The sequence below is a fragment of the Camelus ferus genome, chromosome 12 (genome assembly GCF_009834535.1).
Source record: "Camelus ferus isolate YT-003-E chromosome 12, BCGSAC_Cfer_1.0, whole genome shotgun sequence".
NCBI lineage: Eukaryota > Metazoa > Chordata > Mammalia > Artiodactyla > Camelidae > Camelus > Camelus ferus.
Window position 1 is genome coordinate 28,439,957 of NC_045707.1, and position 13,571 is coordinate 28,453,527.

A 13,571-nucleotide genomic window follows, 5' to 3' on the forward strand; every position below is an offset into this window, starting at 1 on the left:
TTTAATGCCTCTCACGCCCCCTCTAGTAGAGAACAAGGCTCCAGGCCCTACTGGTGCTGAGAGGACCAAACAGGCCTGGGGTCTGAACAGAGAGCCCCAGGCTGCTGGGCGTCGGGTCCTGGGGACCAGAGGCCTTGGTAAGGCCAGTGGGCATCAGTGCCTTACTGACAGTGGCCAGTTTCAAGTGCAGAAGAGAAAAACTCATCAGGGCACGTCACATTAACCGCAGCAGACAGAGCAAGGACAGAGGCTGATCCCCAGGGACGGGACAGGACAAGCTATTTCCCTGGGCGGGAAGTGAGCACTGTGCTGTGCAGGCGAGGTGGGAGGAGCTCCTGGAGTGGGGCAAGGAGCACCCACTGAGACACACATTTCTGAAAGCAGGAGAGACTCCAGCATCTTTCCTCAGCACATCAAGTGTTTCCTTCCTTACGGGAGCACAAAGCCTGGAGAGAGACCAAGATCAGTGCACGCGGGAAAACAAATCCGCAGGCTTCTGTCTGCCTGAAGTCTTCTGCTCGCTGGTCCCTCTTGCTGGAACGCTCTTCCCCAGATCCTAACAGTCTTTCTCTTGCTTGACTGAGATGCCTGTTCAAATGTCACCCTGGGGAGCTGTCTCTGCCCTTGCCCTGCTTGAATACACCAAGCACCAGCTCTAATCACTTTGTGTATCATCCTTCCTTCAACCAGAATGTTGAAGCGTAAGGACCTTGTCTCCTTTGCTGATTTATCCTCACTGCCTAGAACTCTGCCAAGTGCATAATAAATGCTCAGTAACATTTGTTGACTGACTGAGTGAGTCAGAATGTGTTCATGTCAACCCCAATGTGAACATACTTAGGATAACAGAGCTAGAAGGGAGCTCCATCTGGTGAGTCCCAGATACTTTTCTTCTTTTAATCAGCAGAATGCCTTCTTAAAGACGAAGGCATTAACAGGGAAAGCCCTCGTAGCTCTGCTTGCACCCTGGAAGTGAGGGAGAGGCACTTTCTAGGAAAAATTGTAGAGAACCATTTGGAGAACATTTATCTAGCCCAACTGCTTCATTTTCAGTTGAGGAAATTGAAGCCTGGAGAGAATTTGCTGAAAGTCATTAAGTGCAAAAGTTAGCTTCCATGATCCCCAGCCTAAATGAAGACCATATTTGCAAGTTAACCTGTTTTGTACTAAGCAGAGTGAAGGTTCTGGGTCCTGAAGTAAGCCCGTTGTTTAGATTTTGTGTATGGTTACTCTGCCTGCAGATGCCATGAGTCATGGAATTTCCTGAATATTACAAATCCAGGCTCTGGGTAAAGAGTTCCATTTCTTTTCTTGTTGTTGACAAATACAACAAAATTTAGCAAACACAGATAACGGCACAAGGTGAGTTTGTCCTACCTTCTTTTTTGTTGTTGCTATTGAAGTATAGTCAGTTACAGTGTGTCAGTTTCTGGTGTACAGCACAATGTTCCAGTCATACATACGCATATATGTATTCATTTTCATATTCTTTTTCATTATAGGTTACTGCAAGATATTGAATATCGTTAAAGAAGCTGTGGTATATTTATACAATGTCCTACCTTCTTAGTACGGTTTCCCTCACCAAGCCCTCACGTGCACACCCAGGATCTTAGCCTCAGCTCTTTTTGCAGCTCAGCACTGTGCCTCTCCACTGGTCCACCCCTCCTCCATACCGAGTTGGGCCACACGTGTTCCACATCTGTCAGAATGCCCTCCAGCATTTACACACTCCAAAATACTTACATACACAATTCCTCCTGAGTGTGTGTACGTGGCACTCTCTCTCTCACGAACACACACGCTCAACCCCACTCACTCTCTCTTGCTGTCATAGGTTTTTCCTTCCCGTCTCTCGGGATCCCAGCCTCCCCCTGCTTAGGAGCATCTCTCCTCCCCACCCCCTTCTCCAGGCTCTGTGCGGCCGACTCATTTGCCACATTGCTCTGTTCCCTGGTTCCTGCAGATGGCAGGCGGAGGGGAGCGGGGCCATGGGCCCTGAGTACCAAGTGATACGTTATTATGGAAAATTCTTCTCCCAGTGAAACTCAGCCATCTGGCAAAATGCGTAAAAAGGGGAAACCAAAGCAAGAAGGAAAAATCCCATGAAACAGTTACTCATTTTCAGGCTGGGAAGGACCATAAAAATGGAGGATGAGCTGCCTCAACCCATCTAGTCAACATGGATCATAAAATAGAATGGTCTAGATGAGTGATGGAAACACCTGAATTCCAGGCTGGTGTACCTAATACTGAAATTCAACACCTGAAATGAAGTTTTGCCAAGAGAAGTTTGCAGCAGGCAGCGTTTCTGATGAAGTTAGTGGGGAGGAAATTTGCACCTCTGCCAGGTAGAATCTTAACTAGCATTTCTTTGCCTTGATCTTCCTAAGTGAAAGTAAAAACTGTCCAATGGAAGATTTTTCTTTAAGTTTTTGGTTAATTTTTAACAATGTTTTAATGTCAAAATTTTAAAATGCCCTTACATTTCTCTTTTACGTTCATATTCAAAATACTCTTTCTGATTTTTAAATATTCTACTCATGTAACCTTAAATCAGAACAGTAGGTCAAAGGACAGAGTTAGAACCATAATATATTCCTTCTCATAAAAAGCTGTACATCAACCACAAGGAAGATTTTTCCACTTTATTTTCAGCTGAGACAGGATTTTGGCATGAAGCAGAAAAAGAATGTGCTTTATGAAAAACAGACAACGCAGACTTTTCCATAACTTGGCTCCTTCAAGAAGAAAGTTATTTTCTAGCAATGAAAACACAAGACCCTTCATGTTTGAATAATAATCATATTCAAATTAGTCACATCATGATTGAGATACAAATTATCGACGTCAAATGTGGGAAAAGGGAATGGTGATTAACAAAACAACTTTCAGGGTCCTCTTAGTTTCCCCCAGAATGCAAATTAGATGACAATATGCAAATGTCAAAACATCCTGATCAGTCTTTCGAGAACAAACCTTTCCTGGCTCCTACCAATGCTGTGTGTCCTGTGGAGGGATCCAAGCTTCAACGTCTGATCTGCCCGAGAGGACCGAGGTCTTTCTGTCGGACGCACACTCCACAGGTGTGTAACCTCAAATCTGGATTCTGTCTTTTAAAATGCCTTCCTTTCCCCACTGTAGCAACATCACGCTCTGTGTTATTTGTTGCCGCAGGCTCTGGTCTCCCACCTCTCACATGCACCACAAAGTTCCCCTCAGGAAGGGAATCTGTGGCTATGATGAAAAAAGGAAGAAAACCTCCCATTTCCTGGCTTGATGATGAACTCTGTTTACGCTTTTCTCCCATCCTCTGCCTTTATCTGCTTCTTGGAGCAGTGGCATTGCCAAAGGAAATATTGACTTGGTACATCTGGACTGGTTTTAAGATTCTTTTGATTAGAAGCGACAGAAGAAAACTTCACACTTGCTCAAGAAAAAAAAAAAAATGTAGGAGATTGATCATAAGGAGACAGAGGTGATTCACACGCCACCCCCAGGACAGAAGTGTGGCCAGGCTTCAGGAAGACAAGGACAGGAATGGGAAAGGGTCAAGAATTTCTCCACCTCTAGATAAACAAGGTCCTACTGTACAGCATGGGGAACTATGTTCAATATCTTGTAATATCCTATAACAAAAAAGAATATATATGTGTGTGTGTGTGTGTGTGTGTGTGTGTGTGTGTGTATAACTGAATCACTATGCTGTGCACCGGAAACTAACACAGCATTGTAAATCAACTATCCTTCAATTTAAAAAACACAAAAGTATTTCTCCACCTCTCCCCTAGACTCTCCAGTCTTATCCTTCTTAACAACATGCTCCTTTGTCCACTAGGTGAATATACACTGGGCACCCATAGCTCTCAAGTTCAAATATTAAGGTTCCCGTCTCTCAGAGAGGCAGACTTAGAATCCCACAGCAAGGGTGATAACTGGCTCCACTGTGTGCCCTTGACCGAATCAGCAGTGCCCAGGGCTGGGGGGGGGAGGGGTCACCTTCCTGCAGAGCTGCTGGGAGCCCACCGTTCAGAAAAGCTGACTGATGAGTGGTGACCTGCAGGGCAGACACAAGATAAGTGACAACCTGGTGACTGAACGAAGAAAACTAACCGGGAAATCAAGTCACGGTGACAGGAAAGTGAAACCAACTATTTGAGCCATCAGGAAAAAAAAAATTGTGACAGACCAGGCTTAAATAAGTGGAAATCACTTATTTAAGAACTGAACATAGTAGAAAGATTAAATGTGTACCTTGGGTGACCTGCGAGGAAGTCCATGCTCATCTCATCTCAGAAATCCCCCCGGAAAGTGATCTGTAGTGGACATGGTCTTAAACTCTCTGACGATTTTCTTTGTAAACTTGGTGTGGAGCTGGGGGCGGTGGGGAGGGGGATGGGAGCAGTGGGGACAGCTTCAGAAGGCAGTGTTTGACGGAGGTGTAACCGAGCTCCACTCTGCTATGCCCCCGAGTCCAAAGGAGTGGAAGCTTCTCCTGGGGGGGCTGTGGAAAGCCCGTGTCATCAGCAGAGTCGGCTCCACCTCGGTCTGCTCTTTGGCTGCGGTCCCTTCAGCCTAAAGCAAAGAACAGTTCGAAACCAGGCTCTGGGTGAAGACAGCCGCGGCCACTTAACATCTCCCAGACCCAGAGCCCAGCGCGCAGGGTGTTGTAAGTTCCTGCATGTCTGTTACACATCCCGGCAGCAACGGTGTCTCCCAAACACAGACGGGATGTGGGGAAGATGAAGTGTCTCTGCAAAGGGGAAGGACGCACAACACCAGGCTGTCACCTCACATTCACATTCCCTAAGGGACTGTCCCAGACTTAAACCCAAAGCCTGGAACCCAGTTGTAAACAAGGGCAGGGCCTTATGGGTAGAACTTTTTTTTAAGGTATTGAAGGAGCTTAGAATGTCTCTGGGGACCACCATGAAATCTAACAACGTACCCTTCATGTGTATTAAAGAGGAACCCTCCTAGATTACCCACGTCTAAATCAGAGCAGTGAAGGAGGAGTCAGCAACCAGCCGACAGTGCCAGGAGCTTAGCTGGGAGCAGGCCGTGGGCACCCACATCGCCTGCAGCCCACTCCCAGAACTCAGGAGCACTCGTGGGTCCCCTCCCTCCCATCTGTCCCAGCACAACACATCCTCCAGCAGAAAGACTTAGGTCTCAACAGACCCTCGCCCTCTGCTTTTCTTCTGCCCTAATAGAAGCTTCAGTTGCATAGAAAATGTTATTTGAGGCAATAGGAGAGGAAGAAAGAAGAATCCATGGGACCAGGGCAAATATGAGCCCACTTAAAATAAAGGAATGGTCTTGCTGACTTTTAATTCCCAAGCAAAAGTCTACCAGTCACATTACTAGTCAACTTGGTAATGAGAATCATGCTTCTTTTTTTTTTTAATGGCGGTACTGGGGATGGAACCCAGGACTTTGTGCATGCTAAGCATGACCTTTACCACTGAGCTATTGTTACCGCCCACCTCCTTGAGAGGTGTGCTTTAGAGTTTATAAATTCCCTGTGAAAGAAGATGAACCTCATGGGCTTACTTTACTTCTTGACAATTTTCCAAACACCCTAGGATTATTTACCTCCAAAGGGAGTGCTGGTGATACGGCATTGCTTAAAGGGTGTAGCCTACAAAATTTTAGCTTCTGTCACCACCCTTCTGGGGACTATCAGTGTTACTGAAATCCAAATGAGCTCTTGGTCCGAAAAGCCTCCCTCCTTCCATCAGTGGGTCAGTCAGTCTTGCATTAGTTTATCACAGTGCTTTTTTCTCCCTGTATCTACGATGCTGGAGATGAAACAATGCATAAGACATTGACACTATTCTTAAGGGGGTTTCAGTGGGTAGAGGAAAGTCATGATAGAACCAAGATGCAGGAGTCCCACCTGGGACCCCCTTGAAACTTGCAATCCTTCCTGGAAGTCCTGACCCTATTTGAGCAGCCTGTGGCACATTTCCCACCCACTCTCCACTGTTAAATGGCTTCAGTGCTGGAAAGGATGATATTTTCTGATCATGGAAGTACCAAGGATCGAGATAAAGCACCACCCAACGTTTGAAGAAAATCTAGGGAGAAAAAAGTAAATAAATTATAACCTTCAGAAAGAAGGGTCAGACTACAGAGACACCAAAAAATGAAACAAAGCGTCTTCAAATGAAATGTCTAAGGTAGAAAGAGTAAATTGCAGTCATTCCGCATGGTGCCTAAGAGACTGAGTGCCAGGACTGGGGTGGAGCTGGGCCCACTTAAACAGGTAGTCCTAAACCACAGATTGGATTCTGCTGTTCCCTTACTTATAAACCTCCCTTGGATGGTGGTAATCATTTTGCAATATATAAACGCATGGTGTTTTGGTTTTTGGGGGAGGGGTAATTTGGTTTGTTTGTTTGTATAACAGAGGTGCTGAAGATTGAAACTACAACCTCATTTTGCAATATCTAAATGTATCAAATCACCATGTTCTATACCTTAAAATTACATAACGTTTATGTCAAGTATATCTTAAGAAAGCTGGAGGAAAAAAAATAGAGATCTCCCTTGGCGCCTTGTTATTCACGTAACAAAATCTAAGTACACATATCCACACCAATAGTTCATTTATTCACTCGTCAGTCATTAAGCAGAACTTACAACATGCTGTGTTACGTTCTAGTCAGTGACCACTGCACTAAAGAGTCTCCGTCCAAACGAGAACACAGATTCAAAAACATAACTGTGCTACAAAGGCCTCAGAGCCATACCCTCCTCTGTGCAAGGGATCGTGGAAGCAGCAAGAGAGCCGAATTCCTTCCCAGTGCAAGAGGGAAATAAGAGAAGCTTGAGACAGAGGAGGTTCTCAAATGGAGACTTGAAGAATAAATGGAAATTCCTTAAGAGATGGAGGAAGAAAAGGCAACACAGCAAATTAGTCAAAACAAAGGGACTGAAGCCTGGTTCTACTTATTCTTTTCTGTGGAATCATCCAGTTGTTTCGACGGATCAGTCAGGCAACCCGGTCAAGGGAATTACGCCTGTAGACACAGCCTGTACCAGGCAAGTGTAACTCTGGGCTTTACGAAATGAGAGTGTAGCTAGGAGTGTTTTCATAATATGAAAATATGAGCTCTTCCAAATATGAGCCCTTTACCTGCTTGGAGACAACTTCTCAAAAGTGCTGGATGTGAGAGCAGGAGACGATGTCTATCACTGACAATTATGTTTTACGTAACTATTCGGTTTAAGATTTTATCAATGTTTATATTGTTTGGTTGCTTTTTTTTAAATCTAACAATCAAAGATGCTTTTAGGTAAAAGCGAAAGGAAAAGTTGGAGATTATCTGGGTAATCTGATGCATATAGATAATCTTCACTGCAAAAGCAAAGGGAATAATTTGGCAAGAATGTGGTCATTTAGGCTATGTTCACAACTAAATGATAAGATTTACTTATTTTTTTTAAAAAGTCTTCTAGGTGCCAGATTTGGTGTTACATCATTGAAAAGGCACAGCCCTCCTCAGACAGCATCCATTCCAGTGGAAAAGACAGACATAAATAGGAATATGAGTTTGAGAGAGAATGACACCATCCCACGCACTGGGCAGAAGCACAGAGTGACATCACGGGCAGCTGCTCCCCTCTGGGGCAGTGACGCTTTGGCAGAGATCTGAAATGAGACTGAAAAATCATACTTCTAGAGCTAGTGTTTCATTAAAGTTTCTCCTTGGATTAAATTAATAGTTATTGGATAGGAGAGAAAAGAATGCACCCTGGAGCTGGACACACAGAATCTGGGTTTGGCTGCTTTCGGTGAGTCACTTCTCTTTTCTGGGCACCTGCTTTCCCCTCAGCAATTTGGCCATAATAATACCCATCTAATTGAGCCATTTATGGAACTAAAGGAGGAAAATACAATAGTGGGTCAGATGTATGTTTCTATATTAACTCATTTATCTCACCCTGCAACCCTAGAACATAGTTACCATTCTTATCCCCATTTTCCAGATTTGGAAACTGAGCATACACAAAGTAGAAATGGGGTTTGAATAAGGGCAGTGTAATGAGGTATCACCTCACATCAGTCAGAATGACCATCATTTAAAAAGTCTACAAATAATAAATGCTGGAGAGGCTGTGGAGAAAAACAAACCCTCCTCCACTGTTGGTGGGAAGGTAGTCTGGTGCAGCCATTATGGGAAACAGTATGGAGATGCCTTAAAAAACTAAAAATAGACTCACCACATGATCCAGCAATCTTACTCCTGAGCATATACCTGGAGGAACTCTAATTTGAAAAGATACATGCACCTCAATGTTCATAGCAGCACTATTTACAATAGCCAAGATACGGAAGCAACCTAAATGTCGATAGTCAGATGAATGGATAAATGAGGGCAGTTTTGACTGTAAATCCCATGCTTTTTAAATACTGTGTTATGCTGCCCTCCTGATATTAGTACCTAGCAGTCAGGGCTCAGTCAGTCTTCCTCCCTCCACTTTGGGTAAATATAGTTTTAGACAACAGAAATCCTTATATACGTTTATCCTATGAAAGTAATGGACAGCACAAAGAGTTAGCTATAGCGTGCTCATCACCACTTAAAGAACATTTACCAAAAAAAAAAAATGTTTAATGCTAATGTCCAACAAATGTATCATATAGCCACAAAATAATGGTTGCACAATAATGTTAAATGGCAGGGAGAAATGTCCTTTATATATTAACTGAAAAGCAGGTTTCACTTGTCCAATGTGATCAACTTTGATAATACATGTGTGCCCAGAAAATAAAAGACCAGGGAATACATTTTCTTTGTGCTTTTCTAAATTTTTCAGAATTTTTATAATGAGCACAATCTTTCAGTGCAAGAGAAATAAGAGAACGGAAGTTATCCAAACACTACTCCTTTTTAAATGGCTTATTCATCTTTGTGTATTCATCTCATGTTTTTCCTTGTGCAATAACACTTCTCTTAGCGAAGATAAAGCATTCCAACCAAACATGGCATTCTCAGAAGTTTAAAGACCAGAGGTGGACAAATAGAGACTCAGCCCTGACATTGACACCATCTCCCAGTTGGCCCGCAATAGATCACCTCCTCCTGGAAGGCCCCCAGCTCCAAGTTCATAGCTTTCGCCAACAAGGGATCTTCACCCATCTCTCCAGGGGCAGGTGGGATGTGTGTTTCCCTGATGCAGGAGCATCAGATTCTTGCTACTTAATTAAAACCCTGATCTTGAAATGTAGACTGGAGCGAAAGAATGGGTGGTCGCAATGAGCCATTTTAAGGTAACAGCCATTCTGCTGCTGTGAGGAAATCCGACCTCATTTTCTCTGAATTGAACTGGAAATCTCATCAGCATTCTTCTGACTGCAACTACCAGTGATACCCTTACTGGTTAGAGAGCCCCGTAGTGCACTATCCTATAAAACAGATGAAATAGAGGAGGTATTTCTGCACCACACACACACACACACACACACACACACACACACACTGAAGATGCTTTGCTTTACAAAAGATTCACCTCAGGGCTTTTTGACTACCTGGGCCCTTGTGAACCACTGTCTATTTGTTTACAGGTCATTAACTCTTTGGCTGAAAGATGAGCTGAACTAGAGACCAATTAACATGGCAACATACACAGGCAGACTAGCAAGAAAGTTTGTGGGTTTTGTGTACTCCTGAGAAAGCTAACCCAGCTTCACACGTGGTCAGGGAAGAGGAGAGGAAGAGGAAGCACAGGGGAGCGGGCTCCGTGGGAGGCCTGGCCCTCAGACCCTGCTTGGTGGCTGGGGCTTTATTGCTGCAGGCCCTGTGATGGGAGGAAGTGGGACTTCGCGGCCCTGTCTAAGCCCCGCCCTGCTGCTGCAGCTTTGGACAAGAGCTCTTGTTTTGTCTCCAGAACATTCCCTAAGACCTGTTTCGAGCCAGGGAAGGGTTCCAGGGAAGACCTGTCCTGGGGGCTCTTTAAATTCTACTGCAATGAACAAGTCTGATTTTGGGGGAAATCTGTACCTCCATTAACTAGAGGGGCCCACAGACTATTAAAAACAAAAATAAGAGAGTTTATCTCCTCTCACGCCCTCAGAACTCTACGCCAACAGGCTCTCACCTCAACAAAGTCCCGGCCTGGGTCTCTCAGTCTCTTATCCCCTCCTTGAGAAGCTGGCTGGTTTTAGGTTTAACTGTTCAATCACTGCTTTTTGTTTCATTTCAGGAAGATTTTCATTTTTCTGGCAATTATTGATCTGGTGTCAGTCCTTCGTTCTACAGGCAATGATTTATGGCCACGTTACATAATGGGCATTGATCCAAGGCTTTTAATACCCCTTTACCGCGTTTATTCTCCCACTAGTCTGAGCTGACAGGATTCACTTTCCAACAGCTAGCGCATCAGGTTCAATGGCACATCCAGGAGTCACCCACAGCCACTCTGAGTTCAACCTGCACCTGGGCTCCAAGTCCAAGGTACCTACTTTGACCACTCAGGCCCCTTTTTATGCTGATCATGGGACTCCACTTTCACAAAAGGGGAGGGGCCTCTAAAAGCAGTTCAACCTATTAACCAATTACCGCCCAGGAGAACAGCCAAACAGTAATTATGTCCAAGCAGAGTCTTCTGGGACAGTTGCCCTTTCACATATAAATGGATAACACTCAACCATTTTATACAAAACAGGTAAACAACAAGGACCTACTGCATACCACAGGGAACTATACTCAATGTTTTGGAATCACATATAACGGAAAAGAATCTGAAAAGAGAATATATGTATGTATATATATGTATAACTGAATCACTTTGCTGTACACCTGAAACGAACATTGTAAATTAACTACACTTCAATAAAAGTCTTTTAATTAATTAATTAATTAATTAATCTCACACACGCACGCACACACACACACACACACACACAAAGATCTCCTCCTTCAGTTGTACAGGGCTGCATTTGGGGGAGGCTGAATTATCCCAGAATCAAATCAGGTTGTAGTCCTTTTCAAAATTAAACATAAACAATAAGATTCCTCAAAGGCACAAATAAATAAGGTTTTGGGGGGTAAACTCTTCCCTCAAAATACTCCAGGCCAAAGTCTGTTCTTGTTTTTTGAATAGGACAGAATTTGGGGAATTCAACTCAGTATTTCTTTAAATTCTGAAATAGATGAAGTGCTGGGAAGTGAGCAGATTCTCTACATTGTCCATGGATATCACTGTTTATTTTCCATGATTTTACTCCAGAGCCTTTGTTGGGTAGGTACCCTGTTGACACATTTCTTTGAGAGCTTAAAGTTCTCCTCCCTCAAAAAAAAAAAAAAAAAAAGCCTTTCTTTTGTCATAAACCTTGATCCTTGGGAGCTTTGCAAATTGTCATATTTTCTACCTTATCTTGGTGGCTAGAGAGCATAGTGCCTGCCCGGCGACAAGGGGAAGGCTTTTTATTGTATGTATGTTTTCACCTTTCGAATTTTGAAACTAATGCATGTATTACCCACCAAAAATTAATAAAAATTAAGTGAGATGGCATGGTAGCAACTCAGAAGGCTGTTCTTTATTCTGCTGTCATTCCGTTCTCTGGTTTCGGTGTGAATCAATAGGTTGTTTTTCTTTGCTTTGCTTATTTTTATAATAACCTTATTTGGCAAAATGAAATGTTAGCAACCCTATGTCATCCCTCGCCACTCTGTACGACTTGACTCTGGTCTTCCAATCGAAGTTTAGGATTTTGACCCTTATTGAGTAAGTGCCCTTCATTCTCAATTGCCTCATATTCTTACCGGAATTAGGCGAGACATAAACACGCAAATACCTACACACACACACACACACACACACGTCACTCATGTCCACAAGTTACACACTTCAATCCCAATGCTGAAAGGTCCCTGGAGAGCTCCCATCCCCCTCCCCAAACACGATGAATGAGAAAGACCCAACAGAGGGGATTCCCACATCCTGTTACTGGTGGCCCTGGACCCAGGACCCAGGTCTCCCAATCCCCAGTCCTTGCCCTTTCCATTAACTTCGAGAATACATTTTAAATCGATGCTATGATTTGCTTTATATAAGTACGATTGCACACCATTTGGAAAAGCTTAATAACTGCAAAAGCAAAAGGTATCTCCAAGAACTAATTTTCATCTTTACGGGGAAATGAAATGAGCCCAGATACATTTTTTCTCTAGCAGAGCTCTTTATAGTCAGCATTGCATGTTACTTTGAGGGAAAGGACACTAGCACAGTTAGTTTCTGCTCTGTGGTTCTTTCCTCCCCATCTACTATGAGCTAAAATATAAAGTAAAATACATAAAATATAAAGCACGTTGGCCAGTGTCCTTTAGATTTCTCCTCTCCTGCCTCAGCTTTTGGCTCCTCTGCACACAAGTCCCCGCTGTCTCCCACACCAGCTACTTCTGGGTGGATTCCTGAGCGTTCTGGGTTCCTCATGCTTTCCTGTGTCTGCACCTGCTGCTCCGCCCCCAGGGACATCTCTCTTCCCCTGAAACCACCCCTCCCCCATAACTCCTCCACAACGACTTGAGGTCACGTCCTCTCGAAGTTCCCCCTTCTTTGTGCCCCCGTTAACACTTCGGAGATGCCTCTGTCAGAGCTGATCTCCCTGTTGGGTGAGTGTTTATGACAGCCGTCTCTCTACTGTCACCGGGCGCCCCAGAGCCAGGCGGCTGGCTTTTTCATCTGTCTCCCCATTGTGCACCCAGCATCGTGCTCAGCGTATAGCAGATGATCAACAAATGTTCTCAGAAGGAAAGAAGGGAGAGAGGGAGGGGAGGAGGCATTATTTGGGATGCAAGCTGAGAAAAGCCATTCCTTAGGTTTGCCTTTGGATCATGGGTCAAAGAAAAGAATGTTTCCCCTAAGGCTGGTAGCCCAGAGATAGCTGCTTATAGAGAACCTTTCCAGAAAACCAGCAGCCTAGGCCTAGGGTAAGAAAGCCAGCAGGCACACTCTGCTGCCTCATTCTCTTCTTTCTATCTCGGCTCATGCCCGGGAGCTACTGCCTAGTGGGACTTCCTCTTTGCCTGCATCGAGGCAGAGAAGCGTCCCCCATAGCCCTGGGTACCGAGTGACGCACAGAATGCCCTGTGTTCCACTTACCTAACAGTCCTGACTCTCAAAGCCCGCAACACTGCCTTATCAGCCCGTGATGTGAGCCGCGAATCCGTTTCACCACCAGCCACCAGTCTCTTGAACTTTGCTTAGTGACACCGGTTTCTCCAACCAGGAAGGAGCGAAAAGGAAAAAGTAGAAGTCTGACAGCTGAGTTCTAATCCCCACTGGGCCCTGTGCCTGTGAGCACATTTTTTTTTTTTTCTCTTTCTTCTCAGTTTCCTCTTCTATAAAATGAGTCTCTCGAGGTCTTCTGGATCTGAAAATTATGATTTTGCATTCAGAGCGCATGGAGGATGTGGAAATACACACTTAATCAATATGAGTATGCAGAGGTCCACGTACACAGGTATCTGTGAGGGATATAAAGATGTCTTGGAAAAGATCCTCCCCTCCAGGGCCAACAGTCTAATCAGCAGAGTTTAAAGCACACAAAACATGCAAAA

At 44.3% G+C, this 13,571-nt stretch overlaps 1 long non-coding RNA gene across 1 annotated transcript in view; it reads right to left on the bottom strand.

Annotated features, from left to right (window-relative positions):
• The window catches only part of LOC116667646, a 219,128-nt gene extending 205,946 nt beyond the window's left edge, over positions 1 to 13,182 (bottom strand). Inside the window, exon 1 of the long non-coding RNA XR_004324578.1 lies at positions 13,114 to 13,182. This is a non-coding gene — a long non-coding RNA (uncharacterized LOC116667646). The remainder of the gene's footprint in view (positions 1 to 13,113) is intronic.
• Between the last annotated feature and the right edge of the window lie 389 nt (positions 13,183 to 13,571).